At 49.3% G+C, this 27,343-nt stretch overlaps 1 protein-coding gene across 1 annotated transcript in view; it reads left to right on the top strand.

Annotated features, from left to right (window-relative positions):
• MED26 (mediator complex subunit 26) overlaps positions 1-27,343 on the top strand; it is a 48,299-nt gene that overhangs the window by 773 nt on the left and 20,183 nt on the right. The gene's annotated exons all lie outside the window — the stretch shown is intronic.

Genomic DNA, 27,343 nt, shown 5'->3' with positions numbered 1-27,343 from the left:
CACCCACCCCTGGAAGCACTTTTCGACTGGGGGGAGGGGAGGGAGAAAGGCTATGGAGCAACTGGTGGCTGGAGTATGACTCGGGGAGCCCGTGCCTCCGATATCTCGGCCTTCTGGGTGATCAGGGAAGTCCTCCTTCCCTCTTCTCCCTGCTGGAAGCACCTTGGCTTCGGAAGGAAACCCCCGGCCTGCTTTGCTCCTAGACGGGTTCCTAGGGCGTGTGGAGAGGTTCCCTCGGTTCTGCCAATGGACATGTCTTTACTGGATCCCTCTTGGGGTCGCTGCCAGCGGAAGATGATCTTGGGGAGGTTGGGATCCTTCATGTTGCTTTTCTGGACCTAACTGCCCATTGCGTCTCTGACCAAGCCAGAGCCCCACTTTTGGGTAGGGAATTAGAGGTGATTGTTTTCTCTCCGTTTCACCCAAGAGCCCTGTTTTGGCTGTCCCTTTCCCCCACCTGGGGATCCTAGCCTGATCGTTTGTGACCTAGATGACAGGGTTAACCCCAGGGTGTCATTTTGTCAGATGACCCTCCACTGAAGCTGCTGTTTGCAGAGGGATCTCCCCTGTACCCCCTCTGTGTGTGTAGGGCAAGACTCATTGTGTTCTCATATATTTTCCAAGGAGTTGTTGGTGATAGGGGTCATTTTCCCCTGTGCCAGGAGCAGGTCGAGCAATACGAGGATGACATTCCAGGTATGAAGTGAGCCCCTGCATTTGCTGGGAGACCAGGAAGTGGCCATTGAGATCACTTTTTAACATACTGCGGATGGGAGAAAAAATTATCTTGGGCAGTTTTGGAGGAGTTATGATATTTGTAAGGCTCTGATTTGTCTGTCATAAGTAATTCTCTTATCCCTGTTCTTCGGGCCCCATTAAGATTGGCTTGGTGGAAATTGCATTTAACAAATGTATACGTTTTTGTTAGGACTTTGGGGGTGGAGTAGGCACAAGCTATATAAAACCTTCCAGAATTTTTGCAGTAACTGGTGCCGCTGCAATTCCCAAGACTGAAATATTGGAGGATAAAGCAAGTGAAAAATACAGCCTTGGTGACTTTTGCATCTTTTGTCGAGTCAGAGTGCAATTCTTTAATTCCATGTGCTTGCTTGCCTTCCGGAGTATCTGAGAGTGGCTGAGCTATTAGCACTGATCCTTAATGCCACCTAGGAGAGCTTTGGGATCAGAAGGTGCTTTGACATCAGGAGACGCTTTGACAGGTGGTCACGATGTTACAGATTAGGTGGGCAGTGACCTCAGGGGTTCCAGTGTTAAGGATCTAATCCAGAGGGTTCCTAGAAGTAGAGAAGGGAGAGGAGAAAGGGGGGCTAACCAGAAGTAGGAAGAGGGAACACATTTCAGCTTTGTGTATCCTGGTGCATGCAGAAACATTACATTCATATGAGCCCATGGCTGTATTACATAGCATGGAATTCACGTTTCATGTGACTTACTTTGGGCGACTCTAGTGATAGATGCGCTAGAGTCCTACTAACATAAGTTGATAGAGTTGGGAAATTGTCTCTTTGAATATGAGCAATGAGGAAAGCGCCTCCTTTAAATGCTGCCATTGTCAGTGTCCGTGAGCATTGTTAATAGTCATTTGACAGAAGTGTGGCTTGGATCAAAATATAGAAACTTAGAGATGTGGCAGAATAATTTGCTGGTGGAGAAGGTGCAACTGCAGGGCTGCACGTTTTCACGATTGACTGGGCCCAGGTGAGGGTGAGGTAGCTCCAACAAGGCATTGCTGCCGCACAGCTGCTCTTCTCTGCTTTGCCCAATTATGAACACTTCTGGATAGTTGGTTGACACATATTTAAGATGCTCATGAAAAAAAAATGGGGACAGAGTTGAAGAGCCAACACTAAAATTAAACCGCTTCTGAGAGAAACGACAGAGAATTGTGTCATGTAATGCTTACCTTTATGAGCATGCAATTATGGTTAACAAACAGCTTTTGCTTGAAAAGTTAATGTCAAGCTGCTGACCTAATATCCACAAGTATCTGAAAAGTTAGGGAAGTAACAAAGTAACATTTACTGAGGATCTCCTTGACAAAGGAGTTCTTAAGAGGAAAGTTGGTTTTTTTGCTCTAAATTCTAGCCTCTGGAGTATTTGAATTTCTATAGCAGCAGGCTCTGAGTTAATTTCTGCCAACTCAGCACCGAAGTAAATCCTTTACACTCCTTTTCAGAAAGCAACTAACAGTTTTTCAGAATAGTCGAAATCTTACTCTTCTTATGGTATGTCAGCCCAGAGTGTTGAAAATCTCTCTGAAGTGCAGTGTGTGCATTTGTTCCAGTTTAATCTTGCTTCGTGATGGATAAAGTTGAGGGCAGTGTCTTCTGCCCAGAAATCAGTCAGTCCACCCCAGCACAGTCTCCTCAGCAGGTGATTAGGTTCCTGTTTGTATGGGACACTCATTGTTTCGCGAAAGATCAGGCTTTGTCTTTATGACCAGAATCAGTCTTCGCGAAAGATCAGGCTTTGTCTTTATGACCAGAATCAGTCTTCATGAGCACGGTTTGTTTATTTTCTCTTAGAGCAGAAGCATTATGTGTACCTTCTAAGTGCTGGTTAAATTGACCCCAGACTCGTTCTTGGACCTATGACTGAGGAGCTACATTTGAGCTCCTTTTCATCAAAAAGCCATTGTGACTGCTATTGGCCCCAGAGTTAAGTCAGGGAATATTCTAATGCAGAACTCTATAGAGCCATAAGGAACAGATGTTCACCTGGCATCAGAAAAGTCTGTCCCCATGACAAGCTGAATAACAGCACAGGGCAGGCCTTGCTCAAGGCAGGTGAGCATCACTGTATTCAGAGCAGGGAGAGGCCAGAGAAGGCACTGCAGGGAGGAGGGACTTGAGCTTGCCCTGGACAGCTGTGTAAATGCCTCCCAGTGGTCAGGCTCTCCAGCAAGAAACCTTAGGAACTACTTTCTTCCTTGTAGTTCTGCAAACATCAGGTACCAAGGGGAGGTGACCAAGGGGCCTTTGCAGAGAGATACGCGCAAGAAGGATAATTTTACCACCTACGAATTTGAAGGTTAAGATGCCGCTTAGCTTTGCTGGGCTGCAGGTTCCTCACCTGCAAAGTGGGACTGGAAACTGGAGTACATGCCTCACAAAGCTCCTTCCTGATCCAGGGTTCAGTTCAGGTTGTGGAAGGGGCACCTGAGACTAACATGAATTGTTCTAGAACTTTTCTGTTTTAATGCATTGTGCATTATGTGAACTTTCTAAAGTAACAAAATGCTACACAGAGATGCATACTTCACATGATTTTGTGCAGCACTTGAACAGCATCACCTGGTTCCCCCCAACAGCCCTGTAAGGGAGGTGGGTCAAGTGACTCGTCTCCCCTTTTTGCACAGTGACAGGTGCTGCTTAGTGTCCCCTGTGGCTAAGAGAGGACAAGATGCTTTTGTTTCTCACTGACTTCATGTGAGGTGACTGCTGTAACGTTAGGGACTTACCCAAAGTTATTAAGTGACGTGCTTCCAACTCTAAACGCCACCAAACTGCTCTCAGTGATGGAGAGATGGCTTCTGAAGAGGCTTGAGAGGACAGCATCCATGACCTGGTAAGAAAACACGTGGGAGCCTCTTCTCTCTTACACAAATGTATATGTGAGTCCCAGTTTTGTTAGATTTACCTGTGATAGATTTCACAGGTTGACAATATTAGGAAGTTTGTTCCAGAAACATCTTAAGGTTTCTGTCAGGGACAGAATCCTGGGCCAGACCACACCGTGGTGTGGCAACTGCCAGCTGACATGGAACTTTTCATGAGTCTGTTCCAGCTTTGTGTTTTGCCTTCAGATTATAGCACTTTCGATGTTAACTTAAAACGCCAAGGAGCCTACAGAAAAGAGGACTCTTATAAATTGTAAAATGGAAGACTGTTGGTTCTCATTCTCTCCAATGTATTAGAGGATATGGAATCTAAACATGACTCTGCCTGATTACTCTTTTGCCCCAAATCAGTAACATTCCTGTTTTTGCTCTTTACACTGGGACCAAGATCTATGAGGAGAGCAGTGTGGCGTTTTATGACTGTGGGAAATAGGCAGGTAGAAAGTGTCTGTTGTGAAGCAGGCGTGTTTCCTTGTTGTGACTCTCTCTCTCCCTTAGAAGAAGGTAGACTTCACATTCTGTCTTCACAGAGGTCTCCCTCCGGGCAGTCCTCAGAGGTGGCTTTAAGCTGAGTGTTGTCCTGGCTGGAGGTCACACAGGCCTGGGGGACTGTCCAAGATCAGTCTGTGGGAAGGGACTTTTGTCCTGATACAGTTTTAAAAAGGCACAGTAGTCACCTGGGCTCCTGGGCTCAAGATGCAGCTGTGTGTGGCAAGACACATACCTCAAGGGTGTCAATCTTGGGATTAGGTGAAGGAGGGGAGCTGTACTTGCTGTGCCTTGATTTTGGGCATTTTCTCAGTTTAACCAGAACCAGGCCCCAGCCTGATCTCTAGGTCACTGCAGCCCAGTGGGTGGATCTCCTATCCAATGCCACACTGTAAGTTGCCTTCTGGAAGCTGTGAACTTTGTCCATAGAAGTTGGGCTTTTTTTTTTTTTTTATTCCTGGTGGTGGGCTGTCCTGTGTCCACCGGATCCTTTTGGGGCCCACTAGCTGGTTGTCAGAATTGGTGACTGAGTTTGTGGTTCAGCAGGTGGCAGTGTAGGCAGTGCATTTTCAGTCAAGCCTCAGAGTGCCCATACTCAGAGCCCCCTTTGGAAATAGCTCCTTCTTTTCACTCTCTGGGCACATGTGTAGAATGGAGCAAGAATTGACCTAGAGATTCCATGAATTGGGGAGCATTTCCTGCATAAGGAAGGCCTACCAATATTCTGCATGCTGCATTTATAAATACTCTCTGAACAAATTCCAGGTCTTGGGAGGCAGTGCATTACATCTCAATCACCAACTCATACATGCTGTTTATGGAGAAATGGGGTAAAACAGAAGAAAATGGCTCAGCTGTTCAATAAACATTTCTAACAAGTGCTTATGTGCTGGGTACGCAGGGTGTAGACCTGGACATGCCTGGCCCTATCCTCGAGGGACCTGGAGCCTCCCTTGTAGGGAGGAGGGCAGGCATAGAGTATGCACTTGGACTATTTGGTGGGGGAAATCGGGTCTTATAGGGCTACAGCTCCTAGATCCAAATAAAACAGTTCTTCATGCATTTTATTCAAAGATGGTTCAGAATTCTTAAGATCATGAAAGGGCTTTCTAGAATCCTTCATCATTTGTTTTCAGAATGAAAAATTTTACAGTCAGGTATAGGAAGTCAGTTCTTGGTTCACCTCTGACCCCAGAGGAACGAGAGTTTGGAGGAATGGCTGGCAAGTCTTGAATAGTTTGCTCTCTCAGCAGTAGGATGGGAAAGGGGCAGATGTCAGGTTTTGTGAAGGGCCTGGAGGCTGGTTTCAAGTATTTAAAGTGCTGTTGTGCTGTTGTATCCCTGTGTTAGGTTTGCTCTGTGTGGCTTTTAGAGGCAAGCCCAGGAGGGGGCGGCTGGAGTTTCTTGGAGGGAAGCCTCTGCTGTACTTTGGGGAGCTCTTGATTATTGCTGGAGCTGACTGGAAACAGTCCAGAGACACCTCGCCAGGTGGGGGTGCAAACATGCCTGGGCCCTCTATCTGGACTCCCAGACTCCTGATCTATGAGTTCCTGGAGGTTCTGTGATTATGTGTGGAGCCTGCAAAAAAGGAGAAGGGTCAGTCAGGTGAGGTACCACTGTGGGGCAGATGGGGTTCAAAGCCTTGGAATGCTCCTAGGGCTGCAGTGATGTTTCCTGTCTTCATCCATTGGAGGCTAGGAAGTGAACAGCTGCCTTTTACTGAGCACGTACTGTGGGCCAGGAACAGTGTGGAGCGCTTCACATCCTGGTTGCTTCTCTGAACTTCATATTAGGGGAGAGCAGAGATAAATAATCTGTCTAGTGTCGCAAAGGAGGCTGTTCGAATCTTTGGGCCTAAACCCAGTGCTGGTTGGATCAGAAGCTTACCAACTAGTCCTCCCCCCACCCCCCGCCCCTGCCACACACACATGTGCGTGTGTGTGCAGTGCCCAGCATGGAAGTTGGACTAGTGCATCTTCTGAGTTTTAACCTCACAAACATGAAATGTTTTAAAATGTTAAATTTTGCGATTTCCATTTCCTGCCCAGTTCCTAAAACCTTTTCCCCCTTAAAATATTCTAGCCTGTGGCTCCTAACCTTTTGTCTGTCAGGATTTTGTTTTTATGATCAGAAACAGTCAGGAACTTCCACAAAACGACAGGTGTACTTTGAGTAGCTGTTTTTTGGACTTCCTTCCTTCCTTCTTTCCTTCCTTCCTTCCTTCCTTCCTTCTTTGAGGAAATTCAAAGACAGAAGCTAATCTAGTCATGCTTTGGAATGAAGTTGTATCTTGTCATCCAAACATCATTTACTTCAATCTGTGAGCTGACCTTGTCTGTGTGTGACATTTAGGATCTGAACCTTTGCATCTCCTGTTTGTTGTGGTCCAAGTTACCCCGTCCCTAGTGCTGTCCATTTTCCAGAAACCTTTCCTGCTTTAACTTTAGACAGTCTCCCTCAGGCACTGCACATAATTTAAAACCTACGTTCCTGCTGATAAGAGGTCTTGTTAATCACATTTGTCTTGGATCACAAGCTTCCTGGTAGTGGACCATGAGTTATTTCCCAGGTATCTAGAACTTCCCCAGCAGCTGGGTGCTCAGGTACTTGTTGATCTTCCTGGGAACAGGACTGATCTTGGGAACTGGCTGTCAACACTGAGCAGGTTCTAGGTGTTGTAATTTTCAGCACTTCTCACAGGTTCAAAACTCATTTAACCTGGACAACAACCCAGGGAGGCAGGTACTGTGTTGGTGTGGAGAAAGGCTCAGCGAGCACACGGCTAGAAAGGATCACTCTGGATTGGAACCCATCCCACATTCCTCACCTACCTGCTGCTGCATCTCCTGTCACCATGAGAGCGCAGTGGGTACAAGGCAGGTACTCCACTCCTGCCTGGTCTGGATCCTTATGTGGGATTCCTATATGGACATTTGTATTCTGGGTCAGGAGGAAATGCTTTGTGCTTCTCTTGAACTGGCTGAGGGAAAGGTATGAGGCATTTCTTGCTTTTTGTTTCTTGGCTGGCATTTTGTACCCTTGACAGAAAAGATGGCTTGTGATCTTAGATCCCTGCCTGCAGTATTCCCAGGAGACCTGTTCAATTGCTACTTTAGGACCTTTTGCCCTTTTTTGGTCATGTGACACCCCTATACCCTGGGTTGCCTTTGTCAGGATCAGAAATTGGGTGATGCTTTCTCCAAGACACACCCTTTGGTGGGTTAACCTCGTGGCTGCTGTGGAGACCCAGTCACTTGTCCGCTGTGTGCACAGAGTGATGTTGTAGGTGGCTGGCCATGACACTCTGGTGGGGGATTCTGTGGTGTAGACGCCAGCAGTCAGGTGAGTTACTGATGGAGGACTCAGATATGTGTGACCATGGTTCACACTGAGGGCCCAGTAGGTGGCCCTCTGCCCTGCTGGTACCTTCAGCTCCATCCCCTACTCACATTCCTGGTCACACTTGGCTCTCTGGGCAGCCGCCTGACTTGCCAAGCTGGCCGCAGCTCTGCCTGCACACACTGGGAGCTGGGTTCTTCTTGTCCCCTTTGATATCCTCTCCCCCCATCCCAAATTAGCTCTCTTGACCCCTCTTGCCATCAGGTTCCTGGCCCAGCTGGGATTGGGCTGTGGAGTGGTGTCTACATCTTTTCTCTGGCTGATCCCCAGGTAGCTACCTGCCCTCCTCCTCTCAAGGCCAGTCCTCCTAGAAGCCACTTCCCAACTTTATTTTCCGCGCTCGGTGCATCTTGCATTTGTGCTGGGTAAGCAGTTGGCAAGCTCGCTTTTTCATGAGGTCTGTGGGGGTGACAGTGATGTGTAGGTATGTAATATAGGAACAGTTGACCCTTTCCTCTGATTGTTTCATTGTTTGCCTCCAGTGTTGAGTTAGGTAGTGGCTGGCAGAACATCTGTTTTCTACTTCCTTTACTAATTCTGTTGGCGGGCCTCCCCCAGAGGGAGTGTAGCCCTGTGCTCATAACAGGAGCTTAAGAAGGGGCTGATTTGCTCATGTCACTCAAAGACCACCTCTCTGTTCCACCTTTTATAGTGTTGCCTTCACGCAGTATGGTGTCACCCCCCCCCCCCCCCCGCCCCCAGCTCCTGCAGCTTCAGGATTCACCTTCATCACCCAGGGGAAGAGAGAGCAGCAGGTGACTTTTTTCCAGCAGCACCAGCAGACATTTCTTGGTGCCATTAGGCTTTGCTGGAATTAGCAGGCTATGTTGGTTGGTTCACCCCTAAACCTGGGTGTGGTGTTAGTTCTACTTGGACAGACCCAGAATGGAGAGGGTGCTCCAGGAGAGAGACATCAAGGGTTTGTTTATGGGAGAAGAGGGTAATGGGGTTGGGAGCAAACTGGCGATGTCCCCTGGGTGCTTGCTGGTTTAATCACCTCTTTGATGATAGCGCCATCAAATAGTTGGGCGAAATGCTGGGAGACTTAGGTCCAGATGGCAAAATGGGTGTAAATGAAATGTAAGGTCCGGAGTAATTGATGGGTTGGTTTGGATGCAGTGAGGCTGCACAGCACAGGGTTCTGAATACCCAGTCCTGGTTGATCCCGCAGTCTGACTTGCCTGTAGTCACACTTGGGCACCTTGCTGTTACCTTGTGTTTGCACAGGTGCAGGTTATAGCTTCTGACCCCGTCCTGGACTGAGGAGCACTCAGGAGTGCAGGAGAGCCTGCCACAATGCTGCTTGTTCTCCTGTCCCCCTGAGCTTTCCTCGTGTTGCAGTAACTACCTAGACCGGGCTTGGCCAGGGGAGGTGACACAGTGCAGGAGACCCACACCACACAGGCCTCCTATAGTCATGAGAAGGCGGTGCCCATGACCCAGGCAAGAGTCAAGCTCTCTGGACTTATGCCCTCTCAGCTCAGAGGCATGGACTGGCCCTGGTTGGGGTCTGGTGGGATCTTACTGTCCTGCCCATTTCCTCTTGTCTGTCCCTTCCCCCTGGTTTACCTGGGTAACCAGAAACTGGTGCCTGCATTTCCGGGCCTGGCTTCTTCCCCTTAGAGGCAGGGTCAGGTGATTTTCATGGTCTTCTCCATTTTTCCCTCCTGGTTTCTGGTGGGTTCTCAGCAAGCACCTGAAATTGGTGATGTCTGCTCCCCCCTCTGCTGGATACTGACAGCCTGGCAGTGACAGAAGTGGGTCACATGTTAAGTTTTAGGTGCATTTGGGGAAAAGGTTTGTAGATGAATATTTCACTTACTTGCATTTCTATTTTAAAGGAGCTTTTCAAGCATTTAGAGTTCTTATTTTGAAGGTTGGTGGATAAGCCAGTGCTGCCATTGATTGCAGGAGCCTAACTTCTCACTGAAGGGCAGAAGCATCAGGTGTTATGTGAGGTCATCCTGCCTTTGCTTATAACCTCTCCCCTCCTTTTAACACTGAGTCAAAGTGTCATTTGGGATTGAAATTGGGGTGGGAGAACTGAGAGGGAAACAGTATTTCTGTTTTTTTGTCCTTGGCTCTGTGTGTGTGTGTGTGTGTGTGTGTGTGTGTGTGTGTGTGTGTGTATTCACTTATAGTTGACATACAATATTATACAACATCAGCTTCAGGTGTACAGTGCAGTGATCAAGCCTCTTCCCCATCCATGATGCGGTCTCCCTAGCAAGACATGTGACCACCTGACACCCTACAAAATATTTACAACATTATTAATTTATTCCTCGAACTGTCTTTCATGTCCCTGTGGCAATATTGTAGTTATGTAGTTATGCTGTCTAGCCCCTTCCCCCTCATCCCCACCCCCTCCCAACGGTTTGACCTCTTGAAGGCCTCTTCAAGAAGGGATTCACTGACTTCCAGTTTGAAAACTGGAGAATCACTCTGGCTTGGTCTGGGGGTGGGGTGAAGGGAGCCTTGTGAGAAAGTGGCAATGCCCACAGGAAGTCAGGGAGGAGCTAGCAAAAGAAGCAGGGTCTGCTGTGCAGGCAAAAACAATAGGTGCCCCCCAGCTGCTGTACCCCTTTCATGTGGCAGGACAAAAATGGGAGGGACACTGGTCTGGGGTGGGGGGTGGGCTATCTTAGGGTTTCTCCTGAACCTGCTTGTCAGCCCCTGCTCAGAGTTAGGGGAGTGGACACCTGCTTGTGCCTGGGATGACACTCCTGTGTTAGGAATAGAGTGGACATGGTTTTCTATCTGGTTGGCGGTGTGTTCCCACAAATTGGAAAATAGGAAGTGGCATCTGCTTTATAAGATGAGCCAACCTTGGTATGAGGATGTGTTTGTCACTCCAGACTCTTCCTGGGTCACCATGCCATCCTTAGTGCCCGCTGCATAGTCAGTGCTGAATGTACCTCCATGGAATGAACGAGGCCTGAGGCTTAACACTGGGTGGTACCCATCATCCATGGCCCCCTTACACCTTGCTGTGTTGGCCTTTCTGGTCTCTCCAAACCCCTTGCCCATGGTGCCTCTTTCCCCCTGAGCATTTTAGCGTTGCCCTGCACTGCTTGGGCCCTTGTCTGGCATTGAAGACTTTCCCCAGGTGCTCTCAGAGTCATGGCTCCCAGCTAGCTGCCTGCGGTCCTGGATGTGCAAGCATCCCGTTCCAAAACGGATACACCTTCTTCCCTCCTTGGTATGCGGCGCTCTGTCGGTTGGTGGTGCCATCACTCTTCAGGCCACTTCAGAGCCACCCTGGGGTCCCCCTCCCTTGGCGGCCCCCTTCCTGCAAATGGAATCTCCAGGGCTGTCTGGTGCTGCTGCTTACAGGTCACCTGCCTCCTGCTCTCCCCTCTGTACCGGCTGCAGAGTGAGTGCATGAAAACACAGACTGGGATGTTTCATACCCTCTGTTGGGGCCATGTAGCTGACTGGATAAAGTCAGTTCTTTAGGTGGCATATAGTGAACATTCTGGGGGTGGAAAACTTGGGCTTGGTTGTTGGGCTGAACTGATTTGGAATCTTGACTCTGCTGTTCACCATGCAGCCTTGGATGCGGTTAGGTTTGCAGCTTTAGTTTTTGCAGGAGGATGTACATAGATGCTTAGGAAGGCTGTTGAGGATGGGACATGGCCCCAGGCCAGACTTATCCTGGGTGCTGACACACGTGGAAGCAAATAGGCTTGATGCATCCAGCTCCCATTCCCGTCCTGTCCCCTCCCTCCCTCCCTCTGGTCCATGTCCAAAGGATGTTTAGTGACTGGGAACTAGCCAATCATGGGGACTGCATCTTCCTGGTCGGTGATTGGTTCAAGGATGAGCCTATAAACTCAATCAGAGCCCATGAAAGTTTTAGCACTTTGCTGGGGTAGTTGGGGAGACTTGAATGGGAAAGAATGTGAGCAGGTCACTTTTGGGGTCTGCTGCCTGGGTACGGTCTGCTCAGTAGTGAGGCCAACCCAGAGAGGAGGACTAAGTCACTGTGGCCCAAGGTGAGCCCTGCTCTGAACTTTTCAGCTAGGTGAGCCAGTGGTTTTTTTCTTGATGAAGCCCATTTGAGCTGGCTTTTCTGTCAATTGCAACCAAGAGGGTCTAGACAGAATCAGTACAGCACATTGTACCCCAGCCTTTGGTTCAGCCGTCCTTCACACCCCCTTTCCCCAGCCATGCTCAGCTGCTCATCAGTCATCTCTGACCTGCTGTGCACTCTCATCTGGATGGCCCACCCTCCCTCTTTTCTCCCTCTCTCCTTCCCTTCCTACCTGTCTCCAGGTTCTGAACTTTTCAGAACCTCCCCTAGCAAGGCCAGTGCCAGCTGTCCCAGGAGCACTGTCTTTCGGCTGTTCCTGGCATCTTGGTCCAATCTTTCCTGCAGCACCTTTAACCTGTCTGACATGCCTGTGTTCCCCGCCCCACTTGGTGCTTTTCCTGCTGGTGCACAATGAACTTGTTCATTCTGCTAGGGCCAGTAATCAGCTTACGAATGGCTGTGGTCCATCTCTGACTCCAGTCTACAGATGAGCACAAGCAATGCCTAACCTGGGGAGACCAAGCTGGGTTTGGGTAAGAGTTCAGGTTTGGTGGGGCCTGGGTAGCTGCTCCACAAATGAGTATTGGGGTTGGGGTGGCTGGTTCCCTGGAGGATTCCCCCCTGCCTGTGGTGGCTGCTTGGCCCTCTCCAGACCTCAGCCCTTCGGGGTTCTTTTGTGGTTTATGGGTTATCTTGGAGCAGTAGTGGCGTGGTCAGCACTCTGACACTGAGCCTGTCCTGAGTGTGTTGCTCAGTTCTGGGAAGTCTGGGGGTCCTGGATGCTAGCGATAGGACCCAGGGAATGAGGGTGAGCAGCTATAGGTGTTGCAGTACTTGCCCAGCTCCCTTCAGTGGCATGGGGGAACCCCTCAGGCCTAGCCCCACAGGAGCACAAAAGCCTCCCCTCTCCCTTAGGTCAGGCCGGAGCCAGGACTACCCACAGCAGTGGGTTCTGAACCCTGAACCCCAGCTATGCTGTAGCCTTGAGGCGGATCACTTAATGTTTCCAAGCCTTACTGTATTGATCTGTGCTGTGGGGCTGTTGGTGCCATCACCTGGTGGTGTCATCCTGAGAGGCTGAACATGTTGGTGTGCTTGGTACAGTGCCCAGCTTCTGTTTAGTCACCGAGATGACCATGAGGGAGCTGATACTGTCTCTCTCACATGTGAGGAAAAAAGTGAGGGAGGTTGTCCTTGTCCCAGCCATGGAGCTGGATGGAGCAAAGGGGTGATATTAATGCTGTCAGTGAGTAAGAGACTTGCAGCTGAAGTTTAGCCTGGATCTCATTCAACCTAACTGACCAACACTACTTAAATCAACTGCTCAGTGTCTTCTAATGTCATCTTCACAAGGGCTCTCCCTCCGCAGGGACTTTATCTTTGGGCTATAGCAAACAGGCGAACCACAGCATCAACTCTTAATGTGCTCATGGTGTGCTAGGTATTACCCCTTTTGTAGTTGAGACTGGGCTTAGCGAGGTTAAGTAGCTGGTTAGCTTACCTCAGAGCCTTTGCTTTCATCATGAGGCAACACTGCACCACTGCAGACAGGGGAGGGGTTTGCAAGAATTTTGTGGAGCTCTTTCCCTTCTCCCAGAGCACCAAGTGCTGGTGGAGTTGGTCTCTGTGTGCATTGTCCAGTATGGTAGCCACAGTCACATGTGGATAGTGAGCACCTAACATGTGGCTGGTAAGAATGAGGAACTGACTTTTAAATTTTTATTTAATTTTAATGCTCACCTGACTTGGACAGCACACTTCTAGGGCCTTGGATCACTGTGCTTTGTTTGGGTGAGAGCTTTGGATTGTGTTGTCTTTTTCCACTTGGGAAGTGGGGGAAGAGGTTGTGCCTGGGCTGGCATGGGGATGCAGGTTGGGGCTCCTGTCCCCTCCCAGTCATCCTGTGGTCCTGACCTCTCCCTGGCCAGATGTCCCCAGTTTTTCCCATGTCCCTAGAGCCTCTGAGCCATGTCAACTCTATTCATGAGTCTGGTCTTGTGGAGAAGAAAGCCTTCACAAGAGTAGCTTGATGAATGTAGTTAACAACCAACTAGAAATCCTGAGGCCACTGCCCCCCTCCCCACTCCAAATGAAAAAGAACGACAGAAGAAATAAAAGAAAGACAGTATTTAATATGCAAGGGTTTTGAGTTAGATCTGGGTTCAGATCTCTACATCTGTCTCTGAGATAGTTATCCTTGGACAATCACATCAGTTACTTGCTGTCAGTTGGTCAGATTTGCTGTCCTGTATAAAGTGAGGACAAGCCCTACCCTACTGAAGGGTAAATAATGCCCGAAGAGAAATTGCTGGGTACATAGTAGGCACTGAACACACATCATCTCCACTTTTCTGGGGCGGGGAAGGTTAGTCCCCTTGGAGGAGTTTGTAGATGTTTAACTTAGATTTTCACAGATGCTGGTGCTTTCTCAAAGATATTCTTCCCTTTAGTGTGAGCAATGAGCAGTTACTAGACAGCATTGCATAACTTTACACATTTTAAAAAGCTCCCTGGGGGAGAAGCAGGAAGAAATTGGTTGTAGAACTAAATCGCAGGCTTGTGGAAGGAAAGGCGCACTTCTTTGGAAGAGGTGCTTGGGGTGGAACTCCCCTGAACTATTCCAAGTCCCTCTGTACTGTGGTTGCAAATGGGGTGATCAGAATAAATTTGTGCAAAATTGTCTTTAGGAAGCAGTATCCTTTCTTAATAGAGAATGTACTCTGAACTAACAACTGCAAGAGCTCAGATATCACCGGACAGAGAAATGTTGTCATTAATAATCAGAAAATACACAGTTGTACTAAAAAACGTGAGAAGAAATGGCATTGGCAGGTAACCAAAATTGGGCCCATCTCCCACCCCACTCAGCCCACAGCACCCCGTTGGCAGGACCTAGGAGCTACTTCGTACTTCACCCTTTTGGAAACTATTTATGTAGCAAGGGCATAGCCATGTTCATGTCCTTTGATCTAGTCATTTTATTCTTGGAAATTATTTACAGATTCATGGTGATTTTTAATAACAGCGTTAGTGGATATGTTCATGTAATAATTGTCATTAATTAAACGGCATGGGAGAAGCTTAGGAAGCCTGGTGCATCCACAGGGTCATATAACAGAGTCGTGAAGAACAGTTTGGAGGCTCTGTAGTGAAATGGACAACCTTACCGTGGTGAAGAAAAGGAGCATTGTTGTCAGCCGTGCACACTAGGAGAGGCACACAAACTAGAACTTTGGGTAAAATGGGAAACACTTGTGTTAGGGCAGTAGGGACAGTTTTTGGTTTTGTATTTCTTATACTCCGTTGTCTTTTCAATTAAACAATAAAATAACGAAAATAAAAGTAGACTGCTTCAGCCTGAAGAGCACTCGAGAGCTATTGAAAGTAATCAGGTATGGAGTGGATCACGGGGCCTCTGTGTACTGCAGCCAGTGGAGAGGAGAGGCGTATTTCCTCTCTTGTGTTTCTGAGAGGTTCAGAGCAGGGATGTGCAGTGCTTTACTCCAGCCAAGTCCACCAGTCATGGACCGACATTCTTCATCCCAGGGGACTGGGGTCCAGCCCACCAGGACAGAAAGGACTTGCGTGGACTCCAGGTTTTCGTCATTGTAGTCGATGGAGCTGTACCTGTGGTTCCTTTAAACTCCTGAGTCATTTGTGCTTCCTGCTTTCCTCCTGTAAGTCCTAGTGGCTCCACCCCCAAAATGTAAGTTCTCCATTCACCCTCTTTCCTCCAGCTCTAGGCTAAGCCTGACCATCTCCCTCTTGAAAAACTTCCCTCTTGTCCCTTCCAAAGCAATATCACATCACTCTGTCACTTAAGACCCTGTGTACTTAGAATAGACATCGCCACCCCTATGTCATGATCCACAGATGCTCTGTGACTGGGGCCCTTCTTTCCTTTCCTTTCCTTTCGTACCTCAATTTACACTTGCCTCTTCTGCATTCATGACTGTCCAGGCCTCTTCTCCACAACTGTGACCATCAGACTCCTTCAGGCCTCTGCTGGCCACCCATTGTAAAGAGTCTCATCCCCTCACTGCTGTCACCCTGCCTCTAGATTCTTTCATGTCATGGCACACACAGGAAATGATGGCCTCTGAACAGTGTCCCAGGAAACTTGAAGTGGGACTGGAGAGAAAGACAGGCTCATTGCATTTCTAAAGTATAAAGTGTTAGGGAATGTATTAAACATTGAACTTGTACCGACTTTCCAAATAACACTGATTTTTGTAAAAGGGGGCACTATGTCCGTGAACATACTTATAGATTAGGATAGATTTTGCTAGACTTTGATAATCACTATGGAGAAATTCTGTTTGCATGCGGAGACAATAAAACTAAGAACTGGTTTTGTTTTGTTTTTTTTAGTTAACATTTAGTAATTTACAAACATTGACATTTCTAGAGAATCCAGGTTCCTCCCTCTTTTCATTTATATGTAATGTTGAAATACAGCACTGCAAATGGATTCTAGTTTAATTTAAATGCCCTTTCAAGTACTTTGAAATAATGAAGAACTCTGATTTACTCTGGTGTGCCCGGAAATGTTTGACAATGGGTTCTATAGGGAAAAAAGTATGCATATACATACACACATAAGTTTATAAAGGATGGGTAGCATACAGTTTACAAATAACGAAATACACCGCACTCTACTTTCAATTCTTTGTAGCCAGCTCTTTCTCACAGACTGGTTTCGTGGATTTTTGCTGAACTTTTTGTATCTACAGTCAACTTTTAAGTGTGATTCTGACCTGAATATTGATTGATATTTTTGTTTATGTTAATGAGACGTGATCTTTACTGAATCAGATAATAGTTTTCAAATACTAGAAGAATATTTCCTCGATTGTGCTATTCCTGATGTAATGGCTCCAGACATGACACACTTTAAGTTTAATCTGCATTATTAATATTTTCTCCATGACTTTCTTAAATCTAAACCCCAGGGGTTGCCTAACTATTTCTGTAAAGGGCCAGATAGTAAATATTTTTGGTCATATAGTATCTGTAACAACTCTGCCTTTATTTATAACGCAGAAGCATCCATAGACAATATAAAAATGAATGGATGTAGCTGTGTTCCAATGAAACTTTATTTACATAGTTCATTTTATGTTATGTGAATTTTACCTCAAGAAAAAAATGCGAAATGAGGAAAAAAATCCTTTATTTACCAAAAACAGGCATTGGGCTGGATAGTTTTCTGACTTCTGATCTAGAGCCCACTGACCTGACAATAAATCAAGCCCTGATTTGTAGTGTTTGTCAATTTCCATGGTCTAAATACTTCCACCGAGACTAATCTCAAGCCATTAACATGATGTCACGAATGTGGAGTTGGGAGGAGATGCCTAGTACTAGCACACCATTCCCACCATGCAGATACAATAGTCATGAATAATCAAAAACCTTGATAACAGTAAATGTGGGAAAATAAGTAGGAGGAAGTGATGAGTTTTGAGTATTTCATCACCTGTGTTTTCACTATAACTCTCTGTAAGTTTCTGTGATTGCATTTTTAACAATGGCTGTTTTTAACAGCTGGCTCCCAAGATTACTAAAAGTTTCACTCCAGGCTCTCATGGTCTGGTGTGACCTGGCTCTGGCACACTCCTGGGTGGAGTCCAGGACAGATGTGGCCAGCTTAGACACTGGTGCAGGGTACAGTAGCTCCAGAAGAGACGTATTGGTGTGTGTGCAGATGGAGATTTGGGCTGCAGGCCACAGGCTCCTTGTCCAAGACGGCATCAGTGCCTTTGCTGCTGGCTGCCAGAAGGTTCTCTCGGTTCAAGTGTTTTGGGGGCTGTGCTTGCAGTCCCTCAAGGGTACATGATGAGCCAGCTGCTTTGAAGGTGGGGCAGGGCCACTATGCTTCAGATCCTTTGCGGCCTGTTCTCTCTGGGGCTCCAGGGCTGAGACGATCACCTCTCCTGGGCCAGTGGTTGGGAGGAAGCCTTTCTCTAACATGGCATACTGCTTGTTTTCTTCAGAGCTTTCAGTACAATCACTTGACCTGCTGTCTTGTCTCCCTGACTCCCTCCTCAGAATATGAGCAATACATTTTTATTTTCCCAGTAAATAAATAGCTGCTAAAATGAACTCTTGTGTCTGTTCTCTGTTGGCTGCAGCAGCTACATACAGTGTGCACTTCAGATGGGTTTGGGCTCCCATGTCCAAGATATTCCTGATGTTAAAGATAAGTGTTTCCTCCTGGTGTGCGTACCTGCCTCCCCGCCAGCTTGACCAGCTCCATCTTCTGGCTGCGCTGTCCTTGTAGATGGAGAAGTCACTGTTGCTAACCTCACCACTGGACTATAAAAATTGCTCTGGATCTCAGCATGCTTTTTTTTTTTTTTAATTGGAGAATTGGGGGAGGGGAAGTTGCTATCCTTTTTGTTTTTCAGTCTAGTTGTGGAGGACGTTGTTTCACTTGCCCAAGTTGGCACCATCATTGCGCTCTTCCCGGGTGAGGCAGATCAGTCGCCGGCTTCTGGACGGCCGCTCACAGCGGCTGCTGGCCGCTCACGCTGGCTGCTGGCTATACACGGTAGCCCATGGCAACCCTCTGCCACAGGGGCTGCAGCCTACGCCATTGCTGGTGACTCACGGCAGCCCAGCTCCAGGTCGAGCTGTTGTTCAGCATCTTAGCTGTAGAGGGCAGTGTCACTGGCCCTCATATGTGGGATCCGAACCGGGGCCTTCTGGCATCCCAAGCCAGCTCTTAACCAACACGCCACTCGGCCGGCCCTCAGCATGCTTAATGCTATATTTCTTTCAACCCATACCATTGCATCTTGAGGCTGCTTTGTGCTGACCGTGCAAGCCTCATTTACGGGGGCCAGACAATCTTCAGAGAGTCGAGTCTCAGTGGCCTCTCTCCTCCCAGCCATGGGGTTCAGCACCACCGCTTTACTGAGAGTCACACTGCTAGTCAGTGAGATGGAAGGACTGACTGAGCATGCAGACTTGTTTCATTCCTATTTAGATGAAGGTGTTTGTACTTTTGGGGACCCATACCAAAAGCCATCACATCATGATCTTGTAGGGAGCAGAGAAATACAATAGCAGCCCCAGAGAGGCTGACATTGCAGTATCCTGATTCATCTCACCCAGGCGGGCCCAGGCGTGTGGAGCCAGGTGATCCGCTAAGGGCCAGGTGGAGCCACAGGTTTCCTTTGACCTGACTAGCTGCCTGGTAGACTAGTGACCCAACACCCATCCCTTTGCAGGAGGAGGAAGTAAGGAAGTGTGTGAGTGAGGTGAGGAAGGAAGAAGGAAAGCTGGCCTGACTGAATGAACACAGATTTGCCAAGAGTCTGTTACAATAAGAAGACAGATGTTTAGGCAATTGGTTACTAAGTGTTCTATGCAGCCTTCAGCTCTTCCTTTCCGAGGGGCACCTGCTTGCAGAATGAGCCCTTGGCGTCTTCTCTTCCAGTGCTATGGGGTCTGGTGCTGGTGCCCTTCTCTCTGGGCATCTTCCACCTGCCCCTTCCTCTCCTCTGGCTTATCATGCCTGTGTCTCCCACCCACCAATCACCTGAGTCTCTCACCTCCTCTCCATTTATGCCAACCAGCACCAGCCTGGAGACCCCACTCCTGGCCTCAGCAAATGGAGGTGCCACCTCCTGGAAGGATGCCCTTATGCCAGTCCCTTCTTCTGCTGCTATCAGTGTGTGTGGGATGTGTGGGGACAGCAGCTGCTGTGGGCTGCAGATGAGAGCAGTGAATGCCAGTGGAGTTTCCTGTGTCTGCTCCCCAGGGAGGTCGACTCCTGGATCTCTATATGTGTTACATCCATTTCCTTTTATTCATCTGGGCATTGTGGCCTTCAGCCCGCATCTCAGTCTGAGGACCCCAGGGCCTCATCAAAGTCCTGGCCACACTGATGTCTCTAATTCTGTGTGAGCTGTGTCACCTTGGGCAGAATCTAATTTCTGAGTCTTGGCTTCTGAGTTTGTAAAATGCCCCCACCCCGGTGTAGCTCTAGGACCCTGTGGGACAGTGTCCTTACAGCAGAGGCATAGAGTGTGGCCTGTAGTACACGTGGGAGGCAGTGGTGTGGGGTGTGTCAGGAGGCATAGCTGTGATTCTTTCGCTGTTCTTGTAGCCAGAGCGACTGTATGTCTTATCATCCAGACCAGGATACTTAGAGTGGACAAGGCACTATTAAAAATTACAGTGACAGGCCGGCCGAGTGGCGCGATGGTTGAGGACTTGCTTGGGATGCCAGAGGTCGCCGGTTTGGATCCCACATACGAGGGCCAGTTACACTGCCCTCCACAGCTAAGATGCTGAACAACGGCTTGACCTGGAGCTGGGCTGCCGTGGGTCGCTGGCGATGGCGTGGGCTGCAGCCCCTGTGGCAGTGGGTTGCCGTGGGCTACCGTGTGTGGCCGGCAGCCAACGTGAGCGGCCGGCAGCCGGCATGAGCCGCAGTGAGCGGCTGTCCAGAAGCCGGCGACTGATCTGCCTCGCCCTGGAAGAGCGCAATGATGGTGCCAGCTTGGGCCAGTGAGTCAGTCAGTGTCCTCCACAGCTGGATTGAGGAGCAGAAGGATGGCGGCTTATCTGTTCCCCTTCCCCTAATTCCCCAGCACTGTTCCCCTCCCCCCAATTCCCCAATAAAAATCTTTAAAAAAAAAAGAAAATTACAGTGACCGGTGGAAATGTGTGATCTGGCAAATGAGGCCTAGGGTCACCTTCCATACCTGTGTCTCTGTTTGAAAGCCAGTGTCCTTGTGTGCAGACCCCTTAGATCCTTAGTCCCTTCTGCAGAACTCCAGCGGCTCACAGTCCCCCCAGACCCTTGGGCCGCCCCAGCCTGCACATCCAGGTGTGGCCCACACTCTGAGGCTTTCCTTTGTCCTGCCCTCTGCTTGAAATGTTGCATATTCTTTCTTTTTGTTCTCACTGATTTGTCAGTAGACGAGCAATAAATATACCTTCCTTCTTTAAAACTTGAAATGTTTTTTTGACTTATAGCTAAAGCCCCTTTGGCCTCTGTTGTTGATGCAGTTTCTTCAGTTCCTCTGGAGAAAACCACTGTTGTGGGTCTGGAATACGTCTCCTGTGCATGCAGAGATACATCCCAGAATACTGTGTGTGGTTTTTAAATAAATTCTGGCACACACGTCTGTCACTTTGCAGCCAGCTCGTTTCCCTCGGCGTGTCCTGGCTCTCTGTCCTTGTTACATACAAGTCTAACTCAGTCCTTTAACTGTAGCATAACATTTAATGATAGGAGCTGTTTCATTATTGTGGAGCTGGCCTCCAGAATTCTGCTAATAAAATGATGCTTTTTTAATATTATGCATGTCTCCACTGAGTCTCTGCCCGAGTAGGTCTGTCAGCGTGGAGTGGTGGTTTCTACAGCAGCAGACATGGAGTAGCACTTTCGTGGGCGCCTCCTGCTCCTCCACAGCTCAGCTCAGCGCTGGTGCTCAAACGTCAGTGTCATGCTCTGACCTGCCAGCACTACCTGCAGCCTCACCGGGCCAGAGACCTTCCCTGAAGCCTTAGCACCTCAACCCCCACTCCCTTTCTGGAAAGCTGAGGTTAAGTGTGTGAGGGCAAGTGGAGGTGGAGGTGGAGCTGGCATTGGCTCCAGGAGGCCTGCCATGCTGAGCGTGGGGGAGAGCCTCAGGACACCTGAGGACACATCTGTCCCAGACATACAGAGGCAGCCAATGTTGGGGCCCTGCTACTTACGGTGGGTGGGGAGACTCCTGAAGTCCATTGCCCTGGGTCTTCTGTAGCTCCCATCAGATACCGCCTTAGTGTTCAGAAAAGCCCTGGAACCCTCGGGATCACATCTGCTTTAGCAGTAGCCCTGATAGGCGATGAGTGCGGTGATTCCCATTGCTCAGATTGGGGCCTCCATCTGGCCAACACTTGACCATGTGCTAGGCAGATTCTCACACAATCCCACGGGGGAGTGATTGCTGTCCTTATCTTAGAGACACAGAAGTGACTCATGGTGGTGACTTGCTTACGACCTTATAGCAGGAGGTTCTGGGTTCCAAGCCCAGCCCATTTGCACATGTGGTTGGTGCCTGTCAGCCACAGTGCTGGGTGGGCACTAGCATGGCGACGTGATGACAGAGTGACAGGGGCTTAATGGCTCTGTGCAGAAGAGGAGCAAAGGAATGCTAGTTGGTGAGGTGGGTGGGGCAACAAGAGGGAGCCACCTGAGGGCTTCTTGAGGGAGAGCAGTCCAAGCAGAAGGACCGCCTAGGTGCTCAGATGTGCAGAGGCTTCTTCCACTAGGGCCCCTGTTTTATATTGAGCTTGGAAAGGTTGCTGGTGGAGCTGGGGTTGGGGTGGGCCAGGGATGTGTGCGCTCAGGTGTGATGGCTGCTGCCTCAGCCGTGGTGGGAGGGGAGAAGCCGGGTATGCCAGTCTTAGGTCCAGTTGAGTGTTAATTCAAGGGAGGGGACAGTTGGGGACAGCACCTGATCCCAGATGGTGTTCTGGGTGTGAGGGAGACTGTGTGCTCCTGCTCACCTCACCTCTGAGCTCTCGGGGTCGCTGTGAGAAGGAGCAAATTGGCCCTTTGAACCATGTCTGTGGGTTAGGCTGTGTCTTCCAGTTGGCACATTTGTCTTTCTTAGTGGTTGATGACATATGGCACATCTAGAGGGGTTGAAACAGTGGGCTCCACAGCCTGCTGCCCTGAGCCCCTAGGTTCTTCCTGCCTCAGTGTCCCCCTTCATCTCACACCCACTCAGTCCTGCCCTTCACCATCTTGCTCCCTGGAGCTGGCAGATTTGTCTCCTTGCCTCAACTGTGAATCTGTGCCAGGCTATTTAAAACTGCAATCTGACCGTGTCACTCCCTGCTCTGAATGAATCCCTGGGATTCATGACATGGCCTGCCTTTGGCCCCCTCCCACTCTCATCTAGTGTTGTCTGTACTTGCCATGCTGCTGTATGCCCCTGGCCCTTTGCCCCTGCTGTCCCCCCGGCCTGGCATGTCCTCACCTTCCTGGTCTGGCCTGCAGACTCCTGTGTACTCTTTAGGCCTCCCCAGAGACACCTTTGTCCCCCTCCTTGGAAGCCCCACAACACTGAACATCCCACAGTCTCTCTATCCTGCACTGTTTGAAGTTCCTTATCATTGCCTGCCTGCCCAGGCAGCCCCGGAACGCCTTCAAGGCCACGGCTGTGCCTTTTCTCTGTATTTCTGTCAGAGGCACCCGAGTGTGCGGTGAAGAGCTGGTGCTTGGGAGCCAGCCACCTGGGCCCCAGATCCAGCTGTGTGACTTACGGCAGATTAGGTAACTTCTGTGCCTTACTTTCCTCTCTGTAAAAGGGGGTTGGTAGACCCTGGAGCGTCTGGGTGATAACTATAGAGCTCCATGTAAAACTTTCTTAACAAAGTCATACTTTATTAGCCTTACCGAGGCTGTAAAGAACCCAACTCTCTTCCTATTGCATCTTCCAGCAAAGCTCCTACAACAGGAAGGGCCTGCATGCTTATCACTGGGAGGAGAGTGGGCATGGATGGGGGGGTAGTATCTGCTGTCCCTTGACTCAGTCTGGTGGGAGCCCAGGGTTATGCCAGGAAGGGCAAAAGCAGAGCCAGTGCCTCTGTGACAGGCGCTGGTTATCACCCTTTGGTGGCCGTGATCTTTGCACACACTGTCTAGTCCCTAGAGCATCTGTGGGCTAGATGGTACTGTCGCCCTCCCCTCGCCCCACCCCCTCTGGGCGCAGATGAGGCCTGAGGCTCAAAGGAAGGGAAGTGACTCGCCCTGCCCACCGCAGGGTGCTACTGCTGAACCCCAGTTCCAGCCTGAGACTGGTGGAGGGGAAGCAGTGCCAGCAACACATGGAGGGGCTCAGTACCAACGCTTCCGCCAAGGAAGTCAGATGAACCCAGGACGCTCCTCAGGGATGATAGGAACTGTAGCCCAACTCAGCCCTCCACTGCAACCCCCCAGGGCGCCCCAGATTCCACAAGACAAGCAGAGCTCCCAAACCCATGTCATGACACAGGGGGCCTCTGCCTGCCTCTCCCTCCTCCCTCACATACCCTGTACTTCCCCACTGTTCTGTGCCTGTGGTTCTGACCCCTGTTCTTCCCTCATGAGCCCCATGCTGGGACACTCACCTGTCTCTGTCACCAGGATGGGGCTCTGTGAGCAAGGGCTTGAGGAGTATCCCCTGCTCCCCATCCTGTGCAGAATCTGGCCACAGCATGTGCTGAATGTGATTAGATGAATGCCTGCCACCCCCCTCACCCCCATCCCAAGAAGGCCCGAACCAAAGTCCTAGAGAATCAGGGAGGAGTGAGAGATTCCCTGTTCAGGAGCTTGGCAGATGCAGAAATACAGTAGTGTCTGAGGGGTTCTCTGCCCCTCACCTTAATATGGGGTTCAGGGTCAGAAAAATATAGTATTTAGGGAAGTGTGGTCCTGTTCTTCCCTCCAGTTGTGGCTGTGGCCTCACACACCTGCTTCCTGCAGGCCTGGAGACACCACACACATTTATTTATGAGATGAGCATGGCATTTGTTCGAAGGGGCAGAGACTCAAGCTCAGCTGTGAGTTGAGGAGGCTGCCAGCACATCTCATGAAGGCTTTCAGCTGGGGGAGGGGTTGGTGTTGCCCACCATGCAGAAAGGCTTTACAGGAGGCTTGGAGGGAGGGGATCCCATTTTACTTTGATAGCTATGTATTTATTTTTGTGGCACTAGAAAAAATATAACCTGCTCCCCAAAGCCCAGGTACTATTGCTTAGGATAAGAGTAAAGTGGAAAAATGTAAAGGGCTAATGTTCAGGTGGCATTTGGAGTTTGGCCTGACTAGCGACCTCTCCTCAAGGCTCCTTCTGTCCTCAAGATCCAGGTAAGTGTGGGGATGTGTGTCCCTCGTCGGGGGGCGCTCAGGAGCTTTGAGTAGGATTCAGGATTTGGTATGTTATTTTCCCAGTCAGTGTGCTGTATTTTTTACTTTTGTTTTATTTATGGTAGCTGTTAGATTTAACACTCAATAACATTATCCCAGTTTTCAACTACTGGTGAACTCATTATATTTAATTTGTTTGTCATCTTAGCATATTTTCTCCCTTCCAGTTAGTCCTAACACTTACTACAGATGATGGGCATGGTCGGTGGGCCTGATGTGCCAGTGGCACAAGTGAGGTTGTCAGGGCGGCCGGTTAGCTCAGTTTGTTAGACAGCAGTGCTTATAACACCAAGGTTGCCGATTCAATCCCCACATGGGCCACTGAAATGTGCCCTCCACAATTAGATTGAAACAACTACTTGACTTGGAGTTGGGGCGGCCAGTTAGCTCAGTTGGTTAGAGCGCAGTGCTCATAACACCAAGGTTGTTGGTTCGAGCCCCATGCCCTCCACAACTATTGGGTCATTGGGAAAGTCATGACCCATTTTTGCATTGAAAAACATAGAAAAATACATCATAACTTTCCTGACGACCCGATAGATTGAAACGACTACTTGGCTTGAACCTGATGGGTCCTGGAAAAGCACACTGTTCCCCAATAAAAAATATAAAAATTAATTAAAAGAAAAAAGAAAGAAAGAAGTGAGGTTGTCTTTTACTGTTGCAGATGTCCCTGGGGCTGTGGACCTGTGGGGTGTCAGGGAAGCAGGGGTCAGCAGGTGAGGTGCCCAGCTCTGGAGCAGCCTAGGAGACTAGGACTGTTGGCCAATGCCGTGCAACTTGCACAGCTCAGCAGCCTTTTGAGGGTGTGCAGGGGATGTTAATTGTTATGTGACTTCTTGATGGTAATAAGTTTTGTGGATTTTATATGCTATGTTGGGGAGAGATAAAAACAGGGTTCTGGACCCTTGGACAGATTGTGCTTCCAGCAAGTGCAGTGCTGAGTTGATGAGGACAATAAGGCGCGTGTGGGAGGCAGGCCAGGCCATTACCATCATGTCCCCAGAATCCACGTAGGATCTGGGCTAAAGGAATAGCCCATGTTTTGACCGAGCTGGGGCTGGGACAGGACTGGGCCCTGGGAGCAGCAAGGAGACAGCCTGAAAACAGCCTTAGAAGGTGTCTGTGCAGTGATGCCGTGGGAATGCAGGACAGATGATGGCTGAGAGGCACCAAGCAGCCCATACAGTTGGAAGCACCTTTTTGTGTCAATGGGGACCAGGACAGGAGTGGGCATACTCGGGGTGACAGTGAGTGTGCTTTCTCTAAGGTTTCCCAATGTCAATTTTGGAAAATGAGCTTTTCCTAATGCTTGCCCACGCACGATTGTCTTAGTTGGTTGTTCTGATTCTAATCTTAGGTATTATGGACATTAAACAACAGTGGGAAGCCGGCTTCTTGCCACCAAGAGGTGCTGCCAAAATAGACAAATAGACTTTAAAAGTGGAAATGTTGGAGACTTTGTTATTCTAGGATACAGTATGTAATGTAGCAGCACCAGAGGCCTTCGATTTGGAGTTGACAGGTGTGCCTTCAGATCCTGCCTCACCTGGTCTGGCCTCAGACAAGTCCTGCTTCTCTGCGCCTCTGTGAGCACTGTGCCAGTCCTGGAGGGTTGCTGCACTGAGGGTCCTCTCTCCCTTCCCCTCTGGCAGTCACATTTGGAGACACCTCGCCACACCAGTGCAGAGTTGGGGGATAGGTGACAAGGGCAGATGGTAACAGTCCCGCACTCGTGTGCACTTTTCCCAGAAAGGTGGGTCCATCTCTCAGGACCTGTTGCTTTCTCCCTCGCCTTGGTAACAGGATCATTGCCTTGTGCAAGCCAGGCATTAAAAACAGTTGAAGCAGTACCAGTTGCCATTAAAGTGTTTGGACCCTTGGAGCAAAGTTTAACACCTGGGAATTTGTCCCTAAGGAAAAACAGAGGAGGAAGTTGTATGTTTGAAGGTGTTCGTTGCAACATCGGGTGCAGGAGGAGAACTCGGAAGGAAATGGAATGTCCAGTGGTTGAATGTCAAGGAAATTATGATGCATTAATGGAACATCGAGCTGTTAAACATGATCATTATGAAGATTATGTAGCAGGAAGAGAAGTGTTTAGTGAAAAAGAAAACAGTGTCTATGATGCAGTTTCAACTAAGAAATTGTCACACGCTCTGGACAAGGGTGGGAAAGCCACCCAGAGAAACATTGCCATGGCTCAAGCCAATGGGAGTGTGAGAGTCTTCAGGGTGCAGGGGACACTGCTGCAGGGCTTGGCCTTTGAGGTCACATCTGAGTGGTGATGTTCCCATTGGCATGCCTCCTGGGGTTATTGGGGTTCAGGAGGACACATATGTGACAACAGCAGTGGCTCAGTAGATGCTCTCAGAGGAGGGGAGGATCAAGGTGGGGCGAGAGGGCAAGACTCCAGATAGGGAGGGGGGCACAGGCACCATCAAGCCCTGAGTCCCCCTTGGTGTGCCCAGTCAGTGCCATGTTAGGTCAGACGTCGTCACACTGCATAAAAAGTTACAGGCTGCATGTAGATGCAGAGACAGAGCCACTGTCTGAGCACTCAGGTAAGTGGTGGGTGAGGCCCACAGAATCAGGGGCTTGAAATCAGGGTCCAAAGAAGACCCACCTAATGGGGTTAGTGTGGGCTGGTTTATTTGGAGGTGCAGTGCCTGTGGGCAGTGAGAGAAGGAGGCTCACTTGGGCTCAGGCTTGCCTGCTCTAAGGGTGCTGCTTCTGCTCCCGAGGCAGGAGCCTTATAGGAACAGGTCGAGGGAGTTGACCATTGGTCTAGGACACCCGAGCACCTTTGAGATGGGGAAGAAGAGCCACCAGGCGGGTGTGGGGTCCAGAGGCCACCCCTGGG

This window comes from Hipposideros armiger, unplaced genomic scaffold (assembly GCF_001890085.2).
Source record: "Hipposideros armiger isolate ML-2016 unplaced genomic scaffold, ASM189008v1 scaffold_64, whole genome shotgun sequence".
NCBI lineage: Eukaryota > Metazoa > Chordata > Mammalia > Chiroptera > Hipposideridae > Hipposideros > Hipposideros armiger.
This window is presented reverse-complemented; position numbering and strand designations above follow the sequence as displayed.